This window comes from Oncorhynchus mykiss, chromosome 25 (assembly GCF_057628025.1).
Source record: "Oncorhynchus mykiss isolate SJ-2025 chromosome 25, ASM5762802v1, whole genome shotgun sequence".
Classification (NCBI taxonomy): Eukaryota; Metazoa; Chordata; class Actinopteri; order Salmoniformes; family Salmonidae; genus Oncorhynchus; species Oncorhynchus mykiss.
This window is the reverse complement of record NC_143046.1, coordinates 51,306,582-51,312,322: the sequence shown is the minus strand read 5'-3', so window position 1 is coordinate 51,312,322 and position 5,741 is coordinate 51,306,582. Positions and strand designations below refer to the sequence as shown.

The 5,741-nt window shown below is 41.4% G+C and overlaps 1 pseudogene; it reads right to left on the bottom strand.

The window, feature by feature from the left end:
* Positions 1 to 2,526: 2,526 nt before the first annotated feature.
* Positions 2,527 to 5,537, bottom strand: LOC110504174 (glycoprotein endo-alpha-1,2-mannosidase pseudogene; annotated as a pseudogene).
* Between the last annotated feature and the right edge of the window lie 204 nt (positions 5,538 to 5,741).

Here is a 5,741-nt window from a genome sequence, read left to right as displayed (position 1 = left end):
ACTGAACGCGTTTTCGCAAAACCGAATGTAGGTAGACTAGCAGAGATTTTAGTCGGGCGTGCTTGCTAAAAATGATTCGGGCTATTGATTCAATTGAATGTGATTCATGCGTTCCCAATCTGAATTAGGAATGATTGTGCAATATTGCCGCTGCTCATACAATTAGCCTATTTGTTCGCAGGTGATGTTTTCCAAGTAAATGTTCAAAATTACAAATACAACATAGGCATTGCCTATATCCAAACCCACGTTCACATATTTGACAAGATTCGTGCTTTATTTGGTAGACAATTTTGAATAGTCTAATCCTCTATCTAAATTGGAGGTACATTGGAGGTACATTAGTCTACAGTGCACATCACCAGAGATTATGTTGATGTATCCAGGTTGATGATTTCAATGACAATGTTTGCCCCTTTTGTTGCATTTCCTATATTTAAAGAAAGCTTATGGAGGAGAAGGATAACTCTGAAATGACACATCACATAAGAGTAGCCTAGATGTTCTCAATGTTGATTTAATGGTATGTTCCTCAATTTTAACATAATCTTCAAGCTAGAATCCTTAGTTGATACATATATTTTTGGACATACATTATATATATATATACCCACTGATTCTTAAATGTACAACTTGCCTCATTAACTTAGTTCAACTGTTTACCCCATCAGAACCCAAAATATGAGCTTGTTTTACTCTAATGTTTGTAAACAATGTAAATGTAAAATAACGGTATAATTTTTGGTATCATGGATGATAGCTCTGTCTATGAATTTGAGAGTGGTTACATTACTCCAAGCCTATCTCTCAGCTTTTCACCAAAACAGAGGAGGGTAGACCACTTTGTTATTGTTTCAATTAAGGACTCAAGCTTTAAACTGTGTAGTCATTGGTATGTATATGACAATTTGATTTATGAGGTACATTCACATTATTAAACATTCTCAGTGTCCTGTTAAATAGTGATGTGATTGAAAAGTAAGTATACAATGCTCTGACGTAAGAACTGTCACATCATGGTGGGTTGCCCAGAACCAGGTTACGCATTCCCTGGACTAAGAAGCATATTCAATTCAGACCCTCCATTAAAAGTACTTTTTAGTCAGGAAGGGGTTTATACAGGGTAGGCCCTAGGTAGGCAACGGCCCAAATATAATTTAAGTAAACAGTTACACATTAAAGTGCAAATCATCATAATCATATGAAGCAGGAGAAATATCACATAATTCTATACTTCTGCACATAAGGCTGACTTTTTATTTGTTAGCATGTTAATGTAACTCCGCAGGATAAAAAGTGAACATAGGTTTTCTGTCACACTATTGTTGTCAAATTCTACAATCTATACTGTGTATACCTGGCTGATTAATGCAATATGTGTGAAGTACATTTCTGGTCAGATTAAACAATGTTACACACTCATTCTGGCCATCTCTTCCTCTCACTGCTAAATATTACTGCTTATTTGCGAGTTCTCAAAATAGACAACAGGCTTGTTGAGTAAGCAATCTAGGTGTCACGCCCTGGCCATAGAGAGGCTTTTTATTCTCTATTTTGGTTTGACTAGGGTGGGCATTCTATGTTATTTTTCCTATGTTTTGTATTTCTTTGTTTTGGCTGGGTATGGTTCTCAATCAGGAACATCTGTCTTATCATTGTCTCTGATTGAGAACCATACTTAGGTAGCTCTTGCCCACATGGGTTTTGTGGGTAGTTGTTTTCTGTTTCGTATCTGTACCAGACAGAACTGTTTCGGTTATTATTTTTGTAATTTTCGTATTTAGTGTTCAGTTGCTAATAAATAAATTATGAACATGTACCACGCTGCACCTTGGTCCTCACCTTCTTCCACCAACAGCCGTTACAGAACTACCCACCACAAACGGACCAAGCAGCATGGTGAGGAGCATCAGTGTTATCTGGAGAAATTGACATGGGAGGAGATACTGGAAGGCAAGGGACCCTGGGCACAAGCTGGGGAGTATCGCCGTCCACAGGAGGAATTGGAGGCAGCAAAGGCTGAGCGGCAACACTACGAGGAGTTGGCACAGCGGCGCAAGCACGAGAGGCAGCCCCCAAAAAATGTTTTTGGGGGGGCACATGGGGAGTGTGGCGGCGTCAGGTTGGAGACCCCGTGCTTTCCGGGGCGAGCAGGTGACATGTCAGGCCGCGTGCTATGGGTGATGCACACTGTGTCTCGGCCGAGCATTCACTGGCCGGTGTGCTCGGGGCCAGCTTCCCGCGTTTGTCGGGTGGAAGCTGGCATCCAGCCAGAATGTGGTGGGCCAGCTATGCGGTCGAGACCGCCAGTGTGCCTCCACGGCCCTGTGTATCCGGTGCCTAGGCCAAGGAAGAGGCCGCCTGTATGTCTCCCCAGCCTGGTGAGTCATCTGCTTGCTCCCAGAACCAAGTCTCCCTCCAGTCCGGATCTGCCAGAGCCTCCCTCCAGTCCGGATCTGCCAAAGCCTCCCTCCAGTCCGGATCTGCCAGAGCCGCCCTCCTGTCTGGAGCTGCCCTCTACGAGGGTCTCCTTTAGAGTCAGGTTTTGCGGCCGGAGTCCGCACCTTTGGGGGGTGCATACTTAGGTAGCTCTTGCCCACATGAGTTTTGTGGGTAGTTTTCTGTTTCGTATCTGTACCAGACAGAACTGTTTCGGGTATTATTTTTGTCATTTTCTTATTTGGTGTTCAGTTGCTAATAAATTAATTATGAACACTTACCACGCTGCACCTTGGTCCTCACCTTCTTCCACCAACAGCCTTTACACTAGGTCAGTCTGGCTTGTTTTTGTAATTGCCATCTCAATCTGGGTTCCCTCATGCCATTCATTAAATTACGTTATAGAGATATCAGCACCTGCATCTAGGACTGCACGCAATGCCTTTTCATAGTACTTCACGTTAATGCGGTTGCATGTATTCTGGAAATTCCAAGGCCTAATATTGGTGTCAATATAACCTGGCCCCACACTTGGAATGAACAACAGGTTGTTGTCTTTACAGAATGGATTCCCAACTGCGGTAAGTGGAGCCATAGGAAAGACCTATTAGTGGCAAAGTGTAAACTCCGTTGAAACCTGAGGTGACTATATCCCTCTTGTTTCTCTTCAACGAGGAGTCCTATGAAGATGCCCTCCTAGGGAGTATCTCTAATGCTATTGCTTTTAGGTGTTTCAGATGTTTTTCCCCACTCTTCTGAGTTGAGTAGATCTGAATCGTACATGTAGAATAGTGGAAGAAACTTTCCAGTGTTCTATGCCTGTAGAATGCAGAGTGCTCACCATCTCTTAAGATAGAATGACACAATTACAAATAAAGTACAATTTTACACATGGGTCTACTTAAAAAGGTGAAGAATTAGACAATCTGCTTGAGTTAGACATTGGACTTCAATCATAGACAAATCCATGAAGCTGAGGTAGTATTTCATACATCACCAAGATAAGATATTACTGAACAAATACATGAATTAAGCTGGTTTTCAGTTTTTCACAATTCCTGACATTTAATCCTAGTAGAAATTCCCTGTCTTAGGCCAGTGGGTCAGAAGTTTACACACACTCAGTATTTGGTAGCTTTGCCTTTAAATTGTTTAACTCGGGTCAAATGTTTCGGGTTGCCGTCCGCAAGCTTCCCATAATAAGTTGTGTGATTTTTGGCCCATTCCTCCTGACAGTGCTGGTGTAACTGAGCCAGGTTTTTTCGGCCTCCATGGTCGAACACGCCTTTTCAGTTTTGCCCACAAATTGGCTATAGGATTGAAGTCAGGGCTTTGTGATGGCCACTCCAATACCTTGACTTTGTTGTCCTTAAGCCAGTTTGCCACAACTTTGGAAGTGTGCTTAGGGTCATTGTTCATTTGGAAGACCCATTTGCGACCAAGCTTTAACTTCCTGACTGATGTCTTGAGATGTTGCTTCAATATATCCACATAGTTTTCCTGCCTCATGTTGCCATCTATTTTTGTTTCATCAGACCAGAGGACATTTCTCCAAAAAGTATGATCTTTGTCCCCATGTGCAGTTGCAAACCGTAGTCTGGCTTTTTTATGGCGGTTTTGGAGCCGTGGCTTCTTCTTTGCTGAGCGGCCTTCCAGGTTATGTCGATATAGGACTCGTTTTACTGTGGATATAGATACTTTTGTACCTATTTCCTCCAGCATCTTCACTAAGTCCTTTGCTGTTGTTCTGGGATTAATTTTCACTTTTCACACCAAACTACGTTCATCTCTAGGAGACAGAAATCGTCTCTTTCCTGAGTGGTATGACGGAAACTTGTGGAGGTCTAAACTTTTTTTTTGAGGTCTTGGCTGATTTCTTTAGATTTTCCTATGATGTCAAGCAAAGAGGCACTGGCTTTGAAGGTAGGCCTTGAAATACATCCACAGGTACACCTCCGATTGACTCAAATGATGTCAATTAGCCTATCAGAAGCTTCAAAAGCCATGACATAATTTTCTGGAATTTTCCAAGCTGTTTAACGGCACAATCAACTTAGTGTATGTAATCTTCTGACCCACTGGAATTGTGATAGTGAAATAATCTGTCTGTAAACAATTGTTGGAAAAATGACTTATGTCATGCACAAACTAGATGTTCTAACCGACTTGCCAAAACTATAGTTTGTTAACAAGAAGTGTGTGGAGTGGTGTAAAAATTGTTTTTAATGACTCCAACCTAAGTGTATGTAAACTTCCGACTTCAACTGTATTTGACATTGGAAACGACTTACTTGTTTCATCTCTTCCTTTGTATGGTTCAATGTGAAAAGCAACCTGTGTAGTAGAAACAAATCAATGGCAATCGGGACAAGAGGCATTACATTTGAGTAAACAAAAAAATGACTTAGGACACATTTTTCTTAGCTTTGTTTTATGATATTTGTCAAAGAATAAATATGTATGAGCCATGCTTGCTTTTTTTTGCATTATCATACGCACCTGTTTTCATCCTAAATGCCAGGTGGGTACCAGGAAACAGCAAGAACACATACATGCACAGACTAAGAAATCCAACTGATGATGAATGAGATTACAAACTTGGGTCTTGTCCATAGAGGGGTGAATTGTTGAGGGGTGATTTTACTCAAATGTAAAGTAATTTTAAAAAAGAGGCTCCATTACCAACATCAGAGAATTACCAATAGCTGCCATTCACAGTTGCTTAATGTGAGCTTCAATAACAAAGGGGTCCCAGGAACTAAAAGCTCCCAAAGCAGGATAGAAGAAGGCTCCAATGTCATCTGGTGGGCTGTCTCTCCCTCTTGGCTATCTTGCTGCCACCTTTGAGTCCCAGTGTGGCAGAATAGGGTGGTGCCAGTGAATGTACTTTTCATCAAAAATGTGTGTTGCCATACCATGTGTAGTAAAAGGCATGCAAATCAAATCAAAGTTTATTCGGCACGTGTTACAGTGAACTGCTTACTTTACAGGCCCTAACCAACAGTGCGATTTTTAAGTAATTGCACCTTGTAGTTTAAAGCAGGGAATTGCCCGAGTGCAGCCTCCATGTTCTTGACCCTCTCGGGGGTCTGTGTCATTCGTTTTGATTAGTGCTGCTTCAGTGATGACAATGTCAATGTTACTATGGATTTGAATGTCATTTTTTCCAGGTCCCTTGATATTAAGGAACAATTTGAGACCAAATGGACTTCCAAAATTTAGAATCTTGTGGTGTAAAGGGCTTTAAAACAACTGTTAACATGAATATGAGCCATACCAAATCAATACATGTCTAAACCTTG